Source organism: Leuciscus leuciscus, assembly GCF_965113295.1.
Source record: "Leuciscus leuciscus genome assembly, chromosome: 2".
Classification (NCBI taxonomy): domain Eukaryota; kingdom Metazoa; phylum Chordata; class Actinopteri; order Cypriniformes; family Leuciscidae; genus Leuciscus; species Leuciscus leuciscus.
In genome coordinates, this window is record NC_138726.1 from 22,467,900 (window position 1) to 22,480,378 (window position 12,479).

Consider the following 12,479-nt stretch of genomic DNA (forward strand, 5'->3'; position numbering starts at 1 on the left):
GATTATTTATTGACATCTATGGTTCTGCAAAGAACATTTAACATCCATAGAACCTTTCTATTCCACAAAAGGCTTTAGCCACTATATTTAAGGTGTACTTGTTGCAGTGTAATTTTACATGTAAGTACTGAGTAATATGAATCATACAAAGTGTTAGGGTTAGGATTACAGTTTGGTTTAGGGTTAGTTGCATGTAATTATGCATCATTTGTAGTTTTTACTATGTAACGTGTAACAAAGACACTGTAAAATAAAGTGTTACCAAGGCTTTTCTCTATTTTTAATTGTTTTTTATTTATTTTTTTGTTAGATAAAAAAAAAAAAAAAAATCTTCACACTAAGAGAATGACTGTTCTTTTAAGAACCTTTTACTGAAATGTTCTTTGGGGAACCAACAATGGTTCTTCAAACCTCCCCTCCTGGAATCTTTATTTTTTAAGAGTGTTGCTATATTAGCTGCTTCCATTCTTTTCTCTTTTGGAAAGGAAAAATGTTTTTTTCATACTAAACCATAATTCAGACGGCTGTGGCACACCTATGAAGCACTGATAGCTTCACAAGGGGAAATTACAGAGAAAATATAATGATCAGCCTCTTGGTGCCTTCCAAAATTGCTCAGTTAGCGTTAAATTACTCTGAACGCTGCCCTAAAAGGCCAAGCTGGGTAAAATCAACATGCTCCGCCGCCTCCGTACACAATCTAAATAGAACCATACATCAGCAGAGCTTTTTTGGGCCCTTTTGTTGCTCTCTGCTCTCCTTTCAGTCTATTCCTTCACCTCTCCTTCCACCTGACTAACACTTCCTGCTCTGTTTGTCCATTAGAGCTCCGGTAGATAGATGTTCTTTGTCTTTGCATTCTAAGCAGTGCAAATATTCTGCCATTAAGGCAGATGAGGCCAGCTCAAGCAATACAAACACAAATGCACAACTTTTTCAATATACAATCTGAGATAGTGTCAACCTCCAAAGTCAATATAGACATGGTTAAACTAAAACACACATCTATAAATAATAATAATAATAATAATATACACAATATATAATATAATGTAGCCAACACAACATTAGAGGTGCATCCCAATTCACATACTTCTTCACTATTCTATGCTGTTTTGCAGTATAAGTAGTGCAAGCAGTCTGTTCGCACTGAAAATTCCAAATAGAAAAATTAAACTTTAAATACCCAGATTATGCCATTAATTAACCGAAAAAAACCAAGTGTGAAATGGTGGACACGTCATGCACTCGACTGTAGCAGTTTTAATTACATAGCGGAGGGGGAGGGGCTATCAGTTTGTTTTGTTTTGTTTTGTTTTGTTTTGTTTTGTTTTGTTTAAACTTGATTTATCAAACACACAGAGCCTTCAGACACTAGGACTGACTCTACGTGAATGTTTAGTACGTGAGCACTGTTATCTCCCTGTCAAGTACAAACTATCACATCATCCTTTGATGAGCTTTAAGTGGACACCCAGCAAGCAATTTTGTGTTTAAAAGACGTCTAATGGCCATCCAAACACAGCCCTGATGTCCAGGCTTAAACAAGGCAAAATGTGGGCTGTAAGTGAAAATTTAATAGACGTCTAACCATCGGCCAAGAATACTAGTCATCTAGAACATGTCAAATAAATTAAACCAAACACCTTGTAATAACTATTGACTATTGGCAAATTATTTTGGCAAAAACGACATGTAACCAAATTCAAGGTTATTTTGGCTAGAAGTGGGTTACTCATAGCCAGACTATATAGGGTCTATAGTTAACCTAGATGGTGAAATGACAACTATTGCTTGCTGGGCAGTGTACAAAGTTGGTGGTCTTCTTCTTTGTTTGTTTGTCTTTGTTTGTTTTGTAATCATTTAAATATTAAACAACACTGAACTCTGTACAGGGTATTTTATCCTCTCTAGGGTTGAATGATGAATAAGTTAATGATAACAAAATGCCATTGATCTGTAGTTGCTCGACCATTCAAGATATGCAATCAGATATATTATCACACTAGTGGTATTTTGTTTTGATTGTCCAATGAGTATGACCACATGTAAGTACACAGGATGGCCTCCTTTCTATTGTTTTTGCAAACATTTGTCTTCTTATTTAAATGCTGCTGATAAGTCCTTAAAGCGGCAAGAACAAATGATCTAGTTTGCACAGTTCCGCACCAAACAGCTGACCAAAGGTCACACAGTCCTTGTGCAAAAAATACATTGTTAATATGCCAGTGGACACACAGTTTGTGTTCCACTGTCTTCCTCCCTGAAACAATCATGCACATGTGTGCACGCTCACACTCTCTCTCACACAAACACACATGGACAAAAAATCGTGTTGCACAATATTAAAATGACCTCCATTAAACTGATAAGACAATAATTATTTTTATGTTGTGGCCAATAACAAATAAATGGCTGATATTTAAATTCAATAGAATTTTGCATAAATAAATGAAAAATTAAATACTATGGACTAAAATCGGTCATTTTAAAATCTACAAAGGAATTTAAGCAACACAATGTTACTGTATATGCACAGTATAAAAAAGGATTTTTCTTTTCTTTTCTTTTCTTTTCTTTGTTTTCTTTTTTCGATTTGATTTAAACAGTGTTTTTAAAAGATTCGATTTAAATGAGTGTTATATGACAGTAAAGGTAGTAATCTAAATATAAAAATAGAGGAAAAATGTAATATTCAATATTAGCAAACATATATCCAATATCAACCGATATCGGCCAATAACTGATTATGCACTGATATATATATATATATATATATATATATATATATATATATATATATATCATGCAACCCTAAAAAAAAATTGCATTTGGGGAGGTCCTATATATGACAAAATGGTCGAATGAATATTCACTGACAACAAGCACAGAATTACACAGAATACAATTATTTTCAGGAAATGTACATGCACATATACAATCACTCACATCATAAAAGTGACATACTGTATGGTAGTAGTTTCATCACCACGTGCACAAGATCTCTGAATACACACAGCTCAAAACAACGTTTGCTACAGGAGGGTTTTCTCTGTAACATGACCCAATTAATTTCCCCTCAAAACACTAAACTGTAAAAAAAAATATTTACATGATTTGTTATCACAATTTTTCTTTTCTTTTATCAAATCAACTAATATAATTTATATGGTTCAGATAACATAATAATTTGAGTTTCTGTTGAAACTCCTTCAACGGAATCTCCTTCATTGTATCAACTCAATTTCTTTCATTTCAATTAACCTAAAATTTTAAGGCAACCAGGTTACTTACTTTTTTAAGTTAAACCAACAATATATTTTCTACAGTGTAAATACTCAGCTGATCACATCCAGCTATACTCACTTGTCAAGCCAGGTCCAGATTCAGCCCAAAATCAGCGTTAGGTGTCAGATGTACAACAAATGAACGGGCCAGAAAGTTCTGCTGCAATCCTGTGGTACAATCAGCAGATCCAGAGAACGGGGTATGTTGGCAGTGTTGTGACATGCACCCAGGCGTACACACTATCATGTACACAGCCAGAACTGCTCTTCTGTCACACAGGCTGTGAGACTGTGAGGCCTGATCCTGTTAATCTCTCTCTGTCTCTCTCACTTTTGAACTGTCTCTCTCTCTCTCTCTCTCTCTCTAGATGCAGGTTTTCATCCTCTGATGCTTACGTAATACTACCCTCGTGCACACGGGCCAACCACAGACACTCTTTCTCCCACCATTAAAGAGCAGCAGGATTTAAAGACAGAGACGTGGGAGGGAGGGATGGATGAAGAGGAGGGGGAAGAGAGATATGATGATAAGCAAGGTTTTGCTGAGTGTTGCATAGTCCATGTGCATTATGGGATAGTGAGAGAAACAAACACAAGAGAAAAGGTGTTTATAATGCTATGTATAAAAATGTATAGGATAATGCAATGTAAGTCGCTTTGGATAAAAGCGTCTGCCAAATGCATAAATGTAAATGTAAATGTAATGCTTTATGGGGAGAACACAAACATCAATGGTTTCCTGTGCCCTGTGATTTTACTGTTTGACTCTCTGTCATTCTGTATATTAGTGGTGGGGATTTTTCAGTTACTCTTTTTCAATGTCCTTCCTTCTTCAGTCCTTCGGAGGCTTGTAGGCTATTTTGTTTTTGGTTTTTGCCTTGCATTACATGCTGAAATTGGAAAAGCTTAGTGCTGATTCATTTTCTGCTAATTCTTTTTTTGGCCAAGATGCACCAATATCCTGCTAATTCTTTGTGTGTGTGTGTGTGTGTGTGTGTGTGTGTGTGTGTGTGTGTGTGTGTGTGTGTGTGTGTGTGTGTGTGTGTGTGTGTGTGTGTGTGTGTGTGTGTGTGTGTGTGTGTGTGTGTGTGTGTGTGTGTGTGTGTGTGTGTGTGTGTGTGTGTGTGTGTGTGTGTGTGTGTGAATTGGAATGTGTGCAAAGGATTGTGGGTGGATTGGAGAATGTGAAAGATACACTTGATCCATCCTTTAAATTGAGACATCCTTTGACAGAGCTTGATGACTTGACAGCCAAGATATGCAGCCTTAGGGTGCAGCTTTCCTTTTAAAGTTACATTTTAAGTTAATTATTGAATCATTCACTCAACCAATTGATTGAAAAATACTAATTCGTTGAGTAACAACCACAGAGACAAAACACTTTTTTTGTTGGAAAAGAAAGAATAGACAAAGTGGCAATATTGTGTTTAAATGTAAGTTACTCAAATTAAATTTCTTGTGAATTAACTTATAAAAGCAACATCACACTCGCAATCATGTTGGTCTGAAAGTCAGCACGGCAGTGATGTGATTCAGAGATAGGCATTGACGTTTTTTTCATTCATTATTAATTCATTAATTCAAATGAAACAACAGCACTCTTGTTATAAGATATGCTTAAAGCTACACTGTGTAGGATTTTCTCCCATCTAGCGGTGAAATTGTTTATGACTGAATATTGCTTTCTAGCCCCTCCCATTCCGAGGGTGTTTTAACTCCTACGGTGGCCGTATTATTTCAAATCTGCCGGCAGTCGCGAGTAATCTCCCCCTCGCATTCATCACGGTGCCACTGAGTGTAAAAACGCGAAAGGTGAAGCTTGAATTTCCAGGTATGTCCCGCTTTAGCTAATGTATTTTCAAGATGGAGGCGCAACATGGCTGCCGCCATTCGAGCGACTCGCTCGTATGTATTCTAAATGGTAGATTCTACGCTTATGAGAATACTTGATTAGTTGGTAGAAGTAATTACACATTAATGAGCAAATATCATTTTGAAAGAACAAAGTGTTTTTTGCTAAGAATCAACTTAAAAAAATTACACAGTGTGTATTTAAATATGAGCCATAATGAATTGTACTATAAATACAGGCTTCATTTACAGTTACTGAGTACTATATTGGTGTAACTAATTTAACATTTTTTTTTGAAGAATAATCATAGTTTTCCATCAAAAGCTGCGGCCAATATTCTTCAAAAACAGAGGTGAATGGTTATCTGGCACTGATAAGGTTGTAAACTAATCAACTTAGAAAATAGGTTTTACAACACAGTTTATCTCCTGCTTGTTGTTCTCATGTAGAGGTGTATGGATAAGGAGAGTAAAAAAAAGTAAAAATAAAATAAAATGGAGAAACTTGGAAAAGAAACCTCACTATCATTCCCTCTATATTTTAGAATGTTGTTTTGAAATTAAAATATTGTATTGAATTTTGTATCGAGATTTGCTCTAAATGATAATATTTTAATCACAGTCTCTCTATATCACCTGCCGAAAGAGAAGAAACATACCAAAGTAAACAGAAACATAAAGAATGATAATATTTTTTGTGCGGTTGTTAAGAATTTAATTTGAAAGCATCATTATAAAAAACAATCCACCAAAAAAATCAATAGGTAATATGTTAAAATCTATTTCTTGTTGTTTCTGCAGTTTTAACAGAGAATTTAATGCATTCATGAAAAATACAACAGTAACAATGACAAAGTGTGTCTGCAATACATAGGGAGGTGATATCACCTTCTTAATACAACAAAGCTACTCTTATGAAAAAGAAGTTCATTCAAGTGTTCTATTAGTATAGTTTCTATTAAACTAAAAATAAGAAAGTATACTTTCAGTCTACATTTTATATACTTCTCAAAAATATACTTTATGTACTTCTAGAACTTCAGAACTTCGTAGCTTTTTTGGGTTAACAATTATCCAAAATAAATTTGTGAGCAAGTACCAGCCAGTGTTCAAAACTATCTGCTGCTGTGGAAGGTAGGGCGATGAGGCTGCGAGCTACACCTATGAACCATTGAATCACTTTGCTGGCTGGTGCACCGGCTAATCGTGGTTGCCTTGATGCACTTGCTGATCTGGCCGGGTTGACACTCATCGGATGCCTTCCACAAATGGTTTTATAGCAGCCCCTCTTGCTTATTCACTTGTTACTGTGATATTTATTTACCCATGTGAACCAAATGTCCTGTGAAGTGTGCAGCCTTAGTTGCAGTGAGTCTGTGTGTATACTTCCTTTTTAATTTTTAATTTTTAATTTTTATTATTATTATTTTTTTTTTTTATTGTACTTCAATTATTTCTGTCTTAATTTATTATTTTTTGCCTTGGATGAATGTCCCATGTTCCGAGGGAGGGAGGGAGGGAGGGAGGGGGGGGGGGGGGGGGGGGGGGTTGTTATTATTAGAAAATATGAGCATTGTTTCTACAATTGTTGCCTTTTGTATTCATGTATATGTACATGCCCTGTATTACTGGTGCTCAATAAAAAATGCTTTACAAAAAAAAAAAAAAAACTATCTGCTGCTTTCAAAACTATCTGCAAAATGTTAAGCTTGTAATAATGTTTTTAATTCCAGTGGTACTGGTGGATTTCCACGGGAAATTCAAGCATGTCTTTGGGTCATTACGTCACATCTGTACACATAAAGAAGGTGTCTCGGCTATAGTAGGCTATATTGCGTGTGAGGATATTGGTGGTGGAGATTTATAGCCTTTTCTCACAGCACTTGATATGATTAAACTTATCAATTTGATGGCGGATCCAGAAAGGTGCAAACGACAATCACCAGTGACAACTGGAGATTCACCCGTTGTAAAACGCGAAAGACTTCGGATTTTGGAGAAAAAAGAGACTGCAACCAGCCCATGCGAAAACAAGGACAAATATAGGAAGGGCATTAAATGTAGTCACGCAATGCTGATGTTGTTAGTATTAACAATTTGGGAACAAAGGATAATTTGCAAAGTTTGACGTGATATTATAAGCAATCGTTAGATTTAATCGGCACGATTTACTGCAATTGGATTCATCCGCGCTGTGCTATGCCGAGGCACAACACACGTAAAGTTGATCATTGTGCGAATAACTGCAATTGCAGATTTCGAACAGAGATGGCAACAAAGAGGAAAAACTGCGGACTGCAGCTTTAAGTGTACTTAACTTATACTGAGAGAAAAGTCCAAGTATATTTGGCCTGTACTTGTACTCAATCTTTTGATCGAGATATACTTAAATTATAATTATGTATTCAAAGTATACTTGGCTTGTAGTTGTGTTAACTCATTTGATCGAGTAACCTATTAAATATACTTTTTTTACATAGTTTTTATATTGAAACGTACTTATAGTTCTTATGAAACTTACATTGTTTGAAAATATTGATTAGAAAATTTATATAAAACAGATATGTAATATATAATATTATATATAAAACTAACTGTTTCTAATTCTATCTGAATTTTTGTGTAGGCTAGTCCACTGGTAGTGTACATAGGAATTTACTTTAATTCTACTTTACTCTTTCCCCGCCATTGACTGAATTTTCAAGCTATCCATGTTTTCACTGGTATACGGTAGGGGGCGCTATGACACATCTTCTTTGTACAGAATCCCTGGATCAAAACACAGGAGAAAAGAAGAAGCTGAAACAAGTGATAGAAGATTGCTCACTCGAATGTAAAATAACGTGATTATCAAACATTAAACAGCGTGTAAATCAAAACTGCTTAATATTACCAAATGAAATGAAGCGTAACCCATGAAGAGAAAACGACTGTGAAACTTTGGGGGTGTTGGACTCGATCTTCTCCATCTGTGTTTAGATCATAGTTCTGAATCTGATCAAGGCGTAGTCTTTGACAAAAATTCGATTTTCTCAACTTTTTTGTTTAAAATGTTGCCTTTCTTATGAAACTTACCGACATTCAAGTGTTGATAAAAAAGGATGCATGAAGCTAATAAAATGTTTTTAAAATTAGTTAAAGTACATTTAAAGGTATTTTTCAAGTAAGAAAAAAAAATATATATCTACATTTGAACATAGTAGTATATTACAAGTGCAAAAATAATATATAAATAGTAAACTATAAGTATAATGTTATGTTCACTTAAAGAAAACTTACAAGTATACTTGGAGTGTAAACTACTAAACTAGTAGTTTATTTGAGTACACTTCAATGTGTACTTTTATAAACTAAAAAAATGACTACCGGTACTTGTATTAAAATTGTAAACTACTAGTATACTTATAAGTTCACTTGTATTACAGATGCATTACAAATGAGAAACCTTGTTGTGTACTTAAAGTTTACTGCTGTTACACTTATAGTACACTTAAATGTATACTTTTATAGCCTATACTAAAATTGGGCCAATTTAGTCCCAAGCAGTATTGAAATAGTACACTTACAAGTTTACTACAAGTACACATTGATTTACTTACTACATAAAGTATACTTAAAAATATACTTTAACATTACTTAAGTATACTTCATAAAATTAAAGTAGAAGTATACTTCTTTTTCGTAAGGGTAAGCTGAATGGCTGATGCTGTGGAACAGAAATAAGAGCAACTATATGGACAAATATTTATGTAGACATTATTGACTAATATCCTTGCTGACTGTAGTGCCTAATAACATTTTTATCTCCAACAGGATCATGTATTCATGATCAAAGCATTGTTCATTGATCCAGTGTCAACAGACTCACCTGAAAAACATCTATGCTAGGACACTCAACATGAGCAAGAGGCACACTGCATCAAAAGTGCAGTTTTCTTCACTTCTCATTTTCTTTATTTTATTTTATTCCTGAACTCTGTGCTGAAGGTCTTTCTTATTTGCAGTTGCTTTTTACTGTTGTAGGCAAACCCATGTAAAGATAAGAATAACGATAAGGAGGCCCTCAAATACTTAAATATATGGCATGGTAGACAGGTGCGGATTAATGCACAGGCTTGCGTAGGCTGCAGCCTAGGGGCCCCATGTGTGCAGGGGCCTCGGATTGGCCAGACAATTTTTGTACATTTTTAATTTACTTAAGCACGAACAAAAAAAGACCCTAATTGGCCCATACGATTTTTTTTTTTTTTTAAACAAGCAGGTGATTGGGTAGATGTGAATTGGCTATCCAATCAGCTGCTGCTGGTCAAATCATGTCAATCATTTTCATTTATGTCACTGCTATTGCTGGACGGCATAGTGGCATAGTGGCAGATTGACCGAAAGAAAGCATTAAAGTGGAGCACAAAAACACAAAATACAAAGGTTAAGAGAACAACGTGACTAACATATCCTGAAAAAAATCCCTAAATTGACTGGATATTTCAAGGCTGCTGAATCTTCATCCAGTCTGTAACGGTCACCAGCTGGAGTGCCCTTGAGAGCCACCAGAGGGCACTCCACGCCAGACTATTATCACTCCCTCACAAACTACATTTCCCATATCTCACTGCCCGGACTCATCATCACTGATTGCATTCACCTGGGTCTCATTACCCTGTTAGTCTCAGCCTATTTATACCATTCACTCATTCACTCACTGTGAAGTTTTGTATGTTGTTGAACTGCATTTCTGAGCGTTTTCCCTGGTTTCAAGTCTCTTGGTTTTTGGATTTCTTGCCTGTTCTGTGGATTACTCTTTTGCCTCTGACACCTGTTTTTTTTTTTTGTTTTTTTGGACGGCCTACCTGAGTCTTGACCTATTGCCTGTATATTGGATTACGTGTCTGGTTTGCCCCTTAAAGGTATAGCGGAGGATCTTTCCAAATTTTAGATAAGACCCGCCCTCTCCACTTTTTGAAAAGTTTGATTGATTCACCAGAATGATTGACAATTAGGAGGACCAATAGTTTAGACTACCCACCAGGAAGTAAAACATCCTCCGCTATACCTTTAATTAAAGCTGCATTTGGATCTCAACCTTTGTGTGTCGGAGCAGTTCGTAACAGTTGAAGACAAGATCCACAGCAGGAGGACTGCCAGCTAACATCGGCTAACATCGGAGCTGGGGTTGAAACGCCTGCAGCGGGATCCTTAGCTGTTGCAGCAGCTAGCTCATCATGTCATCGGTAATATTTCAGGGAATTTGGGGGAGTTATTCCACAATGCGTTTCCTCTGTTGATTTTTATTGTGGCAGTGCGCAATGGCAAAATTTCTTCCGCCACGCTTTTTTATTTTTGTTGCCTTTTAAATGATCCTGCTGACATAATGCACGCAGCCTAGGGGCCCCTGACCACCTTAATCTGCCCCTGATGGTAGATATAATACTCCATCTCCATGTCCTATTTTGAAAATACATTAAAGAAGTAATAGAAGTAAGCATACGTGACTCTTGTGCTATCATATTTAAAGTCTTTTATCAAGGGTTGTTTTTGTTTTTTAAATCAATGTTGATCCAATGGAAAACAGAGAAAAGAATGTCAGTCTGCAGTATGTTCATTTAATTGCAGCACATAACACAGAGAATCATCTGCTAAGGCCAAACTGATGTCAGAGGCATGTCCATATCAAATGGTTTGCTGCGCTGGCCAACAATCATCTTCAATCTTGTGGTGATTCAAAGCTTTCTGTATGAGAATTTTAATAGTCAGAGATGTAGATTCCTACATATAGTGGCCCCAAAAAGACAACACAGAAAATACTTACTGCACTACTGCTTTTTGGAGCATCTATCTAATAATGACCTCAAATGTACATTCATGCACAACATTCTGTGAAACTGTCACAGTCTGTCACATTTATTTTTCCACATTCCTCCCTTGTATCACTACGTGACAACTCAACACACACAGGAAAATTATTAACACTCATCAGTCCAGTGCAGTGCGTCAGTGTTTGCATAGTCCAAAAGTCTGACACAATTGAAAATCAGGGTTTTTTTTTTTTTTTTTTTTTTTTTACAAAAAGGAGAGTTATTTCAGGGGAAGATGAAGTCATTACATTTTGATACAAAATTAGGAGACAACCCCTTTTTTGATTTGGACAAACATAAATGGATGAATCATTCAGGATAAGACCAGGGGCTCGTTCTTCGTACGTCGCTTATTAGCCTACATCCGAGATCAAATGACACATCCAAGATGATATCATCGTGCTAATCATGATCTGGCTAACTCGGTTCTTTGAACACACTTGCCGGATATGATTAGTATCGCTGGATTGAGTTATCTGAGATAATTGCGCGTTCATGCGCTGGGTTAAAAGGGGATATGTATCGATTGTAGAAACATTGATCAGCAACGCTGCTATTGGCTGCTCAGCGTGGCCAAAGAGCGCGGGAGCGCGCACAGTTTTTCTCCTCAGCAGAGCTAGAACAGTCGAAGTTTATTCGGAATTTTTATGTTTAATCAAAACGCCAGGGAACACCTCAAAGTCTGCAAAAGCCAGGAGAGAGGGCTGGCAAAAAGTAGCAGACAATTTAAATCCATAAGAAGTGGCCATGTTAGATGTTTTTTATCACTTAATAGCCTATATTTTTGTATTTTAATAGTTGCATAATTACTTTGTTCATTGTAATGTCAGTCACCACAGTAGAACATGGGAACAAATAAAAGTGAAGTACAAAAATATTCTACATAATGGAAATTTTTTGTTATATTATAGTCTCTTTTATAAAAGGCACTGTTAAATAAATGGTTGTCTGTTTATACAAGCAATCAAGAAAAAGATCTTAGTAGCCTACATTGTAAAATAATTTTTGCTGCATTAAATTAAGGCTGAATAGTCATTTCAACTGTTAAATCTTGAGTAATGATGAATTGCTTTGACTTGTGAAAGTGAAAACTGATAAATTTATGTTAATGTAAAAATATTTTGCCATGAGTTATTGATCACATTTTTCCCGAGTGTAGTTCATTGTTATGACATTGTGTTTTTCTCTTTTGTGCACTTTTACATAATACACCAACACTTGTATCTGTTCCCAAGAAAGTGGTGGCTGAAATATGTGCAGTAAGTGGACATTTTCTAACTTTCCAAAGGAAAGAAAGTATAAGACTTTGTAAAGTCCATTTGTTTCCATTGCACTGGACAGTGAATAAACCCTCTCAGATAACTGTCATATGGAGGAACTAGCCTACCTGCAAGTGCATAAATAACTTTACTTCATTTATACTTGTATGCTTTATGGCTGCAATAGAAGTTGCAGGATTCCACATCTACAGAAAGGCCTACAGAAGAGT

At 35.9% G+C, this 12,479-nt stretch overlaps 1 protein-coding gene across 1 annotated transcript in view; it reads right to left on the bottom strand.

Annotated features, from left to right (window-relative positions):
- The window catches only part of pcxb (pyruvate carboxylase b), a 253,081-nt gene extending 249,378 nt beyond the window's left edge, over positions 1 to 3,703 (bottom strand). The window contains exon 1 of the mRNA XM_082151665.1: positions 3,367 to 3,703. The gene's annotated coding sequence lies outside the window, so the exon portion shown is untranslated. The remainder of the gene's footprint in view (positions 1 to 3,366) is intronic.
- Positions 3,704 to 12,479: the final 8,776 nt, after the last annotated feature.